The sequence below is a fragment of the Antechinus flavipes genome, chromosome 1 (assembly GCF_016432865.1).
Source record: "Antechinus flavipes isolate AdamAnt ecotype Samford, QLD, Australia chromosome 1, AdamAnt_v2, whole genome shotgun sequence".
Classification (NCBI taxonomy): Eukaryota; Metazoa; Chordata; class Mammalia; order Dasyuromorphia; family Dasyuridae; genus Antechinus; species Antechinus flavipes.
The window spans coordinates 425215584-425227956 of record NC_067398.1 but is presented as its reverse complement, the minus strand read 5'-3'; the positions used below and the strand labels follow the sequence as shown (position 1 = coordinate 425227956).

Here is a 12373-nt window from a genome sequence, read left to right as displayed (position 1 = left end):
AGTTCATTCCTTGTTACAAATTATAAAAGATAGGAAAAAGTGGTTCAGGAAAATCAACCAACACATCAGTCAGAGTTATAGTACATACTGTGGTTCTCCTATAATTTTCCACTTCTATAAAGAAATGAAGTATTTGCATTTCCTCATCTTTTCTTTAGGACCAACCTTAATCATCATAATTTTTCAGAATTCAGTTCCACTGTTCTTGTTCTTTTCATTTACATTGCTGAAGTTAATGTGTGTCTTTTTTCCTGGTTCTATTCGTTTCGTTTTACTTATATTGACAAACTATTTCTCTTGAAAGAATAGTATTTTAATTGGATATATCTTTTCTAGAAATGTGCAAATATATTAAGACAGGAAAAGACAGGAAGTGATCAAGCTTCCAGTCCAGTTTGCCTAAAGAATAGGGTGTGGGATGATATATAATTTGTAATAAAGCTTGAAAGAAAAGATTGTTTGAAACTAGATTTTGTAGAGCCTAAATGCCAAATTAATAAGTTAGTATTTTACTAGATAATATAGGGAAAGATATTGAAAGCTTTTCAGTGTGGGAGTGACATGGTGAGATTCAAACATTAGGGAGGTGATTTTAGTAATACTTTAAAGAATGACTTTAAGAGAAGAGAAACATACAAAAAACTAGTCAAGAGGTTATTCCAATAATTGAGAAAAGAGGGAATAATGATTTGAGTTAAGCTATTAGTATAAGATGGAAACAAGAAAACATGATGATGATTAGATCTGAGGCATGAGGAAAAGTGGCATTAAGAGAAATACATATTAAGGAGGTACAAGATAAGGATATGGAGATGATGAGTTACATTTTGACATGTTGAATTTTTGGGGAAATATAGGTGGAAGTATTCATCAGATTGCTAGAAATTTAAGATTAGAGATTAGAGAATCTTTCCAAGAATCTCAGATGAGGATTCCAAAGACCACATAATTCAATTTCAACCTAAACAAAAATTCTTTTTGCAATGTGTCTGAGAAGTTGTGCCTGACATTACTATGGAAACAGAACCCATCCCCTTCTAAGACAAGGCAGCCCATTCCTCTTCAGATAACTCTAATTGCTGTAGAGTATCCTCCCACCCACCCCCCACTCTCCACCCCACTCCCCAGACATCAAATATAAATTTACCTCACTGTGATTTCTACTTGTACTCTTAATTCTGTCCTCTGTAGCCAAGCAGAAACCCTCACTCCCCTATTCCTGGAATAGACTTTCCACTTCCCACTATCTCCCTACATTAACTTGAAAAACATTAACTTGTTGTCAAGCACTTTGGCCCTTATTTATCACTGATGATCCTTGCCTACTCCCAAATTTCTCCCATCAGGGATTCCTTTCTGTGAGTTAAAATGTGCCTGAAGTAAAGGCTGATTGTTTTTTTTTTTTTTTTTTTAGCATCATTGGTCAGTCTAATTATTTGGTCCAAACTTCTAAGTCCCAAAACAGTTTCAGTGAATTGGGACACCTTCCTTTCCTTCAAAGCTTAACCTCATATGAAATCTATTCCATTATATCTTTGTTTGCCTTTCCAGGTAAAAGATTTTTTTTCTCCTCAAACTTTTCATAATAGTTGCTCTACATCTTTTCTCACTCTTCCTTATATCATTTTTATTTGGGAATATGCCTTCTTTTTCCATTAGATCAAAGCTTCCTAAGTACAGGATCTGTGTTTCACCAGTCTCAATGTCTGACTTAGTGCCCTGGATCAACAAGCATTTAAATGTTTATGTAATGAATGAAGTCAAGCTGGAGATTCCAAGTGGAATGGTAGAAAGACTTGTTTATCATGACTACATTTTTAAAAAGTAATACCAGGTTAGGTCATTCCTTCCAATTCTTTCTATTGTTCAACATATGCCTTTGTAAGAATGCCATTTTCTGGAGAGCAATTTGGAACAATGCCCAAAGGGTTATAAACCTGTGCATACCCTTTGATTCACCAGTATCAATACTCTGTAACCCAGAGAGGTCATAAATGAGGGAAAATGTTTGCATCAGCCCTTTTTGTAATGGTCAGGAACTAAAAATTGAGTGATTGCCCATCACTTGGAGAATAGCTGAATAAATTATGGTCTATGAATGTAATGGAATATTATTGTTCTATAAGAAATGATAAACAGAATGATTAAAAACAAACTTGGAAAGATTTCATAAACTTACGCAGAACCCACAGAACATTGTATACAGTAACAAGATCAACTATGATGGACTTGGCTCTTCTCAACAATGCTGTGATTCAAGGCATTTTTCAATAGACTTGAGAGAAAATGCCATTGGCATTCATAGAAAGAACTCTGGAGAATAAATGTGGATCGAAGAATAGTATTTTCACTTTTTGTTTTTTTTTTTTTTTCTTTCTCGTGATTTTTTTTCTTTTAGTTTGATGTTTCTTGTCCATGACAAACACAGAAATGTGTTTAAAAGAATTGTACATATTTAGCTTATATCAGTTTACTTGATATCTTATGAAGGAGGGAGGTAAGGAAGGGAGGGAGAAAAATTTGGAACACAAAGTCTCACAAAAATGAATGTTGAAAAAACTATCTTTGTGTGTATTTAGAAAATAAAATACTAATGAAAACTAAAAAGAAAGAAAGAAAGAAAGAATGCTATTTTCTCTCTTTTCTTTTTTCTTTATAATTTTCCTGAGGGTTAGAGTCTGTACAATAGCAAACTTTTTTGGTTTCCACCTTAGATTCCAATTTTTTTTTTTTTTTATTCAGAGGAAAGTTTTGTGGACAAAAACTTTCTGATCAGCTATTAGAGTCAAGTTCATATCTTTTCTTATCTTTAGTGTCACCTTCTAGTCCCAAAACATCTACCTCAAGAGGACTTATCATCAGTATCTCTTTGATTATTTGTATATTTCTTTTGTAAAGATTGGGAATCAAGTCTGTTCAATGCTATTTTGGAATTCCTTCTTTTCTCCCTCCTTTCATTTTTCATCAGTATTTTAACAATAGTGATATACTTCCCATTAGTAAAAAACATTTCCCTCATCTTTCTCTCCACATTTATTCTTAAAGTGCATTATCTGTGATAACTTCTTATACTCTCTTTCTGACTTTAATTTCTCTTTCCTTCAGTTACCTCTAAAGTCCCATCTAAAGTGATCTTTTATGCCTTTAGCTCTGTCACACCATTCTTGCCTTCCAGTCTTCTGAAAGCCACTCTTCCATTTAAAATGTTTATCCTTATCTTTCACAAGTGAATAGATTTTAATCTTTTAAAATGCATTTCCTCATGAATATATGCAGTATGTGAACAAAGAAGTTGAAGGAAATATAAATATTTCTCCAGTGAAATACTCTGTAATGTTGCTTTTCTCCGTATTCCCATGAATCATAATTTTAACTTCAATTCTTCATTCAGCCTTCAACAATCCTTGTTACATTTCTTTTTTGATGCATTGAAAAAAAAAAAAGGCACCAAAAACTCTACTGATTCTTTCTTGTCCTTTATGGGGAATTCTCTTCTTTTCTTCACTCGTATTCAACACTGACTTGAAAGAGAAGTTTTTAGTGAATGCAGACACATTTAAAGTGCATACTGATGAAGATTATATTTCATTGTCACCCAAAATGCTGTTTGGTGACATCAGATATATGCAATAAGACAAAGAAAGCTACTTTGTTCCTATGTGTCAATAATATAAGAAGCCCTAACATTGTCTGAGATCTATCATGACTGTAATGAAAAATCAATGAATCATTATTTATTAAGTATTTATTATGTACCAAGTACAAAGAAAAACAAATATCTTTTGTATTTTGCTTCTTGGCCCATTATTTAAACATATGATGCTGATTGCAACATGTTCTTGGCTTCCCATGTTTAAAATGATATATTGACACTATTCATAATTTCAATTAGGCTGGAAAATTTAGTGGTTTCAATTTGTAGGTTGTAGTATAGATTTACTTAGCTATTAACCACTGATTCTCTGCAGGTTGGCATTTTATTCATCACTATGTTTAAAAGGAGAAGAGGCTAAAATGACATTTTCTTTGTGAGAAAGTGATACTTTAAAGCCCAATCATGTTATATTACAAAATTATCCCAAAACGCCATGGATTGAATTATAATTCAAAGCAAGTTTTCATCCCATATTTACTTGGACCTTAGAAAAATTACATTTTGAAGTAAATTAGAGACTAGGATGCTATTGACATGTATCTCATGCTCATTCAAATGAAAAAACCTTAATAGATAAGAAAAAGGGATTTTTGACGAGGGTAAAAATCTTGTATAAATCTTGACCTTTGTGATAAACAAATCATAATTATCAACTTAGTAGTAGTATATTAAGTATATAGGGATTCATTATATGAGTATGAAATACTAAAATTAATTTTCTGGCAACTTATATCCCAGTTCAACTTATGGGTAGACATGGAATCAGAGAATAGGTCAACGAATATAGATGGTTATAGTTAGGTAGGAGAATTGCTTGAAACCTCATCCACCTTCCTGTAATTGTGAGTGTTCATTTTGTATTTCCTTCTGAAAAACAGACTTGTAAGCAGAAGAAAAGTCCCCATAGGCAAAATGATACAGAAGACTCAAGCAATTGTATCACACATCCAAGGCTGATTCCCATTTTAGTTTGATTATCTTATTTAGCTGCTTAGTTTTCTGTCACTTTCACTGCCTGCAGGGAATATGGTAATAGAAGCAGCTAAAGGCCCTGGTCAGATATGCTCATTCCTTTGCACCTTGCATGAGCTGCCTTGTATGGAGTTCACTTCAGCTGTTAGGAAGAGCCTGCTGCTGCCCCAGACATTTCTCAGCATCCCTTCTATATCATGAAAATGCTTTGAGCAAAGCACTTCCAGATGCAGCAAGATGAGGAGCTCATCTTTTCTTTTGTTCCTTTAACAGCATTCCTGTATTTAGAATAATCAAATACTCTCCCAGAAGCTATGATATTGATGATTCATGGCAAAGTGGTAGTAACTGCAGAAAGCAGAACTCCCAATTTCCTCCTGACACAGATGGATTCAAAAAGATAGCAAATGGTGTCTCATCATCATGCAGCAAATAAGATGTTTCCCCTAGTGAGAAGAGACCAAGGCAGTGGCAGCACTTGGCCAAAAAGGGAAGCAGAAAGATTATGATCAAAATTGATAAAGAATTCTTTGTCACAGACATAATAAAATGGAATAAACTTAGCTCTACAGAGAAATATAAAAGAATATTCTCTAAAAGTGTGTTTAGTGAGTAAATATAGATACTACAAAATACAACAACTAGTGGATAGAGCACTGGGTCTAGAGTCTGGAAGACCTGAGTCCACATATGGTGTATAGTGTCACATACTTTATAGCTATATGACCTGTGCAAATCACTTAACTCTATTTGCCTCAGTAACCTCATCTGTAAAATGACTTGAAGAAGGAAATGTGTAACTACTGGGAGGCAACCAGGGAGGGGCATGGGGAGAATTTTCTTATCTTTAAATGAATCTTTGGAGTCCTTAAGTAAGCCTATGTTGCAGTGGGCCCTTGTTGAATTCCTTCCATTGACAGGATTATCTTGACTCCACAGTAATCATATAGAATCAGGAGAACAAGCAACTCCAAGATTATTCCTTGACTATATAAGGCTCTACCCTATCCCTTGTCAATTCCTGGTTCATTAAGAATTGACCTCCTTATGACAGGAAATTCTCTAGGAACTTTGACTGCTTATGGTATGTTTTTTCTTGTTATGACTAGTTGATCAGGAACTCAGCCTGTCCTCCCTCTCCCCCTGCGTTGTTATGGTGTTTTCCCCCATGATAATGATGAGATCTGCAAGGGAACTTAACCTGTGTCTTTCCCCCTTGTTAAATTGGTAAACTCCCCATTGAAATTTAACTTGCCATTAACAGCTTAATAAAACCTTTGCCTTTTGATTTGGAGATGGTCTAAGCCTACAAATTCTCATGACACCTCATGATATCTTACAACATTGGCCCGAAGCCCCAATATATTTTTGGGGTTCAGCCCTTGCACCCCACCTTTTCCAAGGTATTTTTGCAGCTTCAGGACAAAAATAATCTTTATAATATACTATATTGCAGCAAAAATTTACAGGGGGAAAAAAACCTTAGACATGTTTATATGTGTATGCATGTGTGTATATATGAGTTATATATTTTATATTTGGATTCAAAAATTTAATAACAGAAAAACAGGATGTAGAAGGGAATGACTAGAAACCAATTTATGAAAAAGAGATCTGGAGTTAATTAATAGTATTACATGGTAGCCAAAACATAATCCTAAACAAACAAAAAACCTCCACAATCTCAAAACAAAGAAAAATCCTAACTCACCTTCCCCTAAAAGGGGAGAGGAGAAGCAGTCAGCTAAATGGAATAGTAAACAGAAGATTGGGTCTGGAAGCTGGAAGTCCTAAATTCAAATCTAGCCTTAGACATTTATTAGTTGCATGACCCTGAGCAAATTACTTAACCCTGATTGCATTTTTTTTTAAAAAGTGTTTTATGGTAACAATGTTACATGGTAGCCTGTGTAGACTGCATTAATAAAATCAGTAGGTCCAAAATGATAGAGGATAAAGGATTTTAGATTTAGATTTGAATGATATCATAGAAATCATCCCTTTGTTTTACAGATAATGAAGCTAGAAAACAATGACACTAAGTGATTTGACCAAGATCTTGAAGATAGTAAGTAAAAAATCTTTGATTTCTGCCACTAGTTATTTGACTCTAGATCTGTCATTCTTTTTGCTGCCCATATGAGTGATTAAACTTTATACTTTGAGCTAACCAGACTATAATTGTTTTAATATATTCCAGATGCTAGATTTTAGAAAGGACACTGACAAATTAGAGCGCATCTATCAGAGGCTGATAAAGACACAAAGAGAACTCAAGATTACTATATATGTTATAAAAGTTGCCTGAAAGAATATGGTCATTCTAATTTAGAGAACAAAGGAGTTTAGAGCAGAGTCATGACATCTATTTTCAAGCATTTTTGAAAGGCTGTCATATGGAAAAGATAGAATAATATAAGTAAAACCTCCTAACAATTAGAACTATCTCAAATCCTCAATGTGTAGAGTATTCCCTTTTTCTAGTATTGTTGTTCATCTCTCACTTTCAAAGAGGACCAGTGATATCCCAGGGTAATATATTAACTTGTGTATGAATTGGATTTAATTTAGACAGATTTGCACAGTCATCACTCTCTCTCTTCCTGAATCACTGAAGTCCAGTGGCAGGACAAAAATCATGATGGCTTCTGTGGCCTAGAATGCAGTGAATGATGTTGGAATTTTCAATTTCCAAACAAGCTCTAAGTGCTCCACAATGCCTGCTTCAGTCATTTTCATGCTGTTGGAACAAATTGTTCTCATCTCACCATTCCACTGTGGGAAGTCTTCACATAGATATTAACCTACCTCACCAACGAGACCTGCCAATTACTCTCAGCCTGGTTTAGCCTATCTACTGAGAGAGGTTTTAGTGTGACCACTGATAGTTTCTTGGAGCCACAGATGAGAGTTGGGTGATAGGTAGATTCAAAAATGAATGAGCAACCCTGAAAGGGGCTCAGCAAGCCATTAATAGAGGTTCTAATCCTTCTTCAACACTTCATGTACCCCACAAGAGTTCTTTAATCAGAGACTGGATGATCATTTTGATGGTGGTGGTAGGTGGGAGATGTACTAAAAGGGATTCTGCACTAAAAGACATGAGTTAGACTCATGACCTTACAAATTCCTTTCCAATCTCATCTTTTGTGAAGCCACAGAAAAAAACAGGCTTCTGAGAGAAGTAATGAAAAATGTCTAAACAATTAAGTGTGTTCAAGAGGTTGTTCCCCTTTAGTGGAAGCCTTTATAGGAAACCTACCTCTTGAAGGTTTTGTTCAAGAGAATTCTGTCTGTATTAGACTTGATGTGCACAGATTTGTGCATTCCAATTAGTACATGTTTTTGTAGTACATTAGTAGTAGTAGTACATTAAATGCCCAATTTCTTATCTAATAGATGGTAATATGGCATATAGTATAAAGAGTTAGAAATTCTACCATTTGCTAATTGTATGACCTTGCATTAGTCACTAGGGTTCTCATAGATTCAATTTCTTTATCTGTAAGATGAAGATGATAATGACTACACTGCCTTCTTCACCAACTGCTATGAGAATGCCTTGTGCTAATGATGTATGAAAGTCCTATCCAAATGGAAATGATCTTATTTGTTTTCTTATTGAACCTAATCTTATCTTATTATTCTGCTGGATTCCTTATGGGAAAAGGAGAATGACAATTACATCTCTCAATGAATTGCTGAAGGATATGAAACTGGTAGGAAGGGAGGAGCAGCAGGAAAACATGGATGGGCAATTTCTCTCTGCAATTTCTTTAATTAATAGGACTAATGCATGCCAAAGATACAGGGAGTATGTTTGGGATACTTATTTACTAGCTGATTCTTAGGTCATAGCAGTGTTTATGGCCTCTTTTCCATGATGTAGTCTTTACCACATGACCCATGCCTTTGTTAACCTCCAGATCAAATTGCTATCATTTTCTCTGTTTATTCTTTAAAATTGCTCTGAAAGCACTTCTAGTGATTCCAGTGTTTAAATAAAGAGCAGCTGGAGACTGGATGTTTCTAATAAAACATCTTTGATTTGGACTTTGCTTTCTCTATGAGGAAGGTAAGACATAATTTTAGCGTATTTAAAATCACTGGGCAACTCCAGTCAATGGTGTAATTCTCCTCCCTTGCTAACTCCTTTTTGGAGTTAGTCTGCTTGCTATGTGCCACAATGTCAGGACCTGAAACTCCTTTTAGGGTTAGCCCCATAATCCTCCATTTGCTTTATAGGATCTCCACAATTTCCCCTTGCTAATTGCTAAAACCCCTTTTCCTTGCTAAAACCCTTGTGGATTTAGTCTGCTGTTAGTAGCAATATAAATCTTTCCTTCTTGATTTGGAAAATAAGATAAAATAAAATCATTGGGCAAGATCCATGTGTTTACAAAATAATATACTTCTGAATCTATACATAAGAGTGAATAATAAATATGTATAAAATGCGTATAAAAATGATAAAATATAATTCATAGTGCCATTTTATTTTTGACCTACATAAATAGAAGGTACTTTTATTTGTTCATTAGACTGGGGTAAATGAAGTGACTTGCTGTCTACCCACAAATCAGTAACTAAGCAGCCAGGATATGATTTTTATGCTTAGTCAGAACAGAAATTGTACAAAACTATGGAAATCCAGGCTTGTTGTTTCAGTCCTTAGTGATTTATATAATACACTGTATTTAATACTATAATACACGTGTGCATACATATCCATATATACAGATATATCTATATACATATACATATGCATATCTATACATACACACATATACATCTATACACAAACTAACGTAGAAACATCAACACACATATAATACATTCACAAACATATAGATACATATACAGAAATGTTAATAAATATATTCATAATTAGGAAGTAATCTTAATAGCAATTTGTTAAAGTTCCACTTAAGACTCTGACTCTCTTCCACAACAATGCTATACTCATACCTCCTCCCCATATATATATACATATACACATAATATACATGTATATATATATATATATATATATATATATAACTACCTATACATACATCTGTATTTACATAGGAATGCATGTGTGTATATATGACTATAGTATTGTTGTAGAAGGAAGGATGGATGGAATCTGAATTGATTTGTTAATGTTTCTGCCTTGACCACTTTATATTCCTAATTCTTTTCTTTCCCATTCTTTTTTTTTTTTAAATTTGAGATTCTGTCAAATATCATAATCAGACAATTATAGAGAAGTGAAAAGTCAAGATTGTATTAGGATTTGTCAATTATCCTCTTGGTATCAGACTTCACAACTTGTTTAGCAATATGACCAATTTCACTCATAATTCTTTTTTAAGTTTTCTCTGTGGTTAGCCTTAGACTGATCAATAAAATATGCTTTTAAAGATCTAATTCCTCATTCATTCAGAATAAGAAACACATGCGGGGAGGGCAATAGCTACTGAACACTAGCTATACACTCAATAAAAGATTGAGAGAATTGTGATCCATGACAAATGGTAGATGGAAGCTGCCTTTATAAATGAGTGAGACTACAGCAAGGAGTATATTGGGAGGCACTAAGTTATTCTCTTCCTTCCAAAGCCCCTCTTTCTAAAGTATCAAATTTGCATATATTTCATGTTATCTTAGAAATAAATCGCTCCCCTAATAAAATGTAAACCCCTCAAGGGCAGGAACTGATTCGTTTTTGTCTTCTCATCCTTAGGAATTAGCACAGTGCCAGGCACACAACAGATGTTTTAAAAATATTGTTCATTGATGAATTGATTTATTGATTGTCCTATCACAATAGCTTACACTTATAAAGCACATGAAGGCTTGCTTGCATAATACTCTTCTTGTAATGATTCTGTAAGGAAGGTAGTTCAAATACTATGACCCTCATTTAAGAGATGAGGAAACTAGTTAAGTGACTTGTTCATGGTCACACAGTTAATGTGTCAGACCCAGGGATTCAATGCCAGTTCTAAGTATCAGAGCACATTTTTTATTTTACCACACTGCTACTATCAATCACATTAAAAGAAAATATAAAGTAACTTTTTTTTTTTTTTAGATTGATCCCTGCAAATGCCATTCTTTGGCTGGAATATAGAGACCATTTATACTTGATCTACCATGACTTTATTCAGTGCATATATGTTGCTTCATTGCATATAACATTTAAGATGTTTTCATCAGAGAATATAATTTCTGCAATTTTGTTACAAAGTATTAAGCTATTGACTAATCTCAATTTTCTTGTGTGCCTCTTATACAACTTCATCCACAATTGATTCTGACATCCTATAATATCCTGTCCCTTCCTTCTTAAAATTATGACAGAATTGTTGCTACAATGCACAAACAGAATTCGAGAAGCAAAGCTTTAAAGCACATTATTGAAGTAGGATTTAGGGATGCTGAATAAAAAGCACCATCTGTTGTTAGTACTTAACACTAATAAAGCACTTTTATATTTTACAAAATGCTATATAATCATTTTATATCAAATATCCTCATAAGAAGTCTATAAACTTAGAACTACTCAAATTTCAGAGAGGAAAGGTACTGATGAATAAAGAAATTAAAATTTTTCTTCAGGGCATCATTACTTCTGAGATTCATAGTAAATGTGTGTGTGTGTGTGTGTGTGTGTCTGTGTGTGTGTCTGTGTGTCTGTGTCTGTGTGTATGTAAGGGTAAGCTAGCTCCTCTGGGTCTTACCCTTTGCTCACCCTTCTATTGAATATTTCCTCTCAAACATTGTTCTCCATTAATAATTCAGTACATTTGAACAATGATCAGAAGAAGTTTCAGAGCCATTGAGGACTTTTTCTTCATTGAAAATAGGGGATATTTAGATATAGGGAATAACAATATATGGTACCTTTTTCTTTCTTCTGGGATATTTTATCATTTCCTAAGGTGTGAGTTCTGACACTCTACTTCAAATATGTGTGAAAGTTTCCTGGTGAACACTGGAAGCTCTTAGAATCAGTAGCATTCATGTTATTTACAAGCTTTCTTAGAAGAGATGTTTGAAAAGATGGTGATAATCAAAACTTGTCTGTAAAGATCGTATCTTTTAAAGTCTCCTATTTTGCTGTATCCATGTCCATTTTCTCATCTCTATAGCTGAAAGGATGACTTTTTTTTTTCTCCTGACAGTATCATTATCCTTAAAGAATCAAACCTTTCTGTCTCTTACATCTTCGCTTGCTACAGAAATTCTGTGCCAAGAATGTAGCTGACAATTTAATTTCTGTGAGGCTCAGGCTGAGGACATAACCAAGCCTCATTTCCCTGACTCAGCTCTGGCAGCTCTGTAGGGGTTACTGTAAAGAAATAAACAAAATCTCCAATACACTTCTGGGTCAATAAAGTGATCAGATGAGACTTGCAAACAGCCTCTTTACATAGATATTTCTGTGAACTTGACCTACAATTTACAAAAATAATTTTAATCTTACTACTTCTGAAAGCTTTTGAGGGCAAAATCTCCCACCACCTAACCCATTACCACATAGGGTGGTAATGTAGTCAAGGGCTAAAGCATTCTTCTTCTAAATGAATGAGAGGAGAGCATGGAGTGGTAGAGCAACCAGGAAATAGTTAATTTGGAGCTGACAGGCAATGTGCTAAGCTTAGACTGTTGGCTTTCACAGTGAGAAAATGAAACTTTCCATCCCTCAGAGAGCAAAAGCTTAATCACTATCACACTATTTTTAATGCATCTTGCTTT

General features: G+C 34.2%; 1 protein-coding gene across 2 annotated transcripts in view; it reads right to left on the bottom strand.

Moving 5' to 3' along the window:
• CDH6 (cadherin 6) overlaps positions 1 to 12373 on the bottom strand; it is a 164887-nt gene that overhangs the window by 65510 nt on the left and 87004 nt on the right. The gene's annotated exons all lie outside the window — the stretch shown is intronic.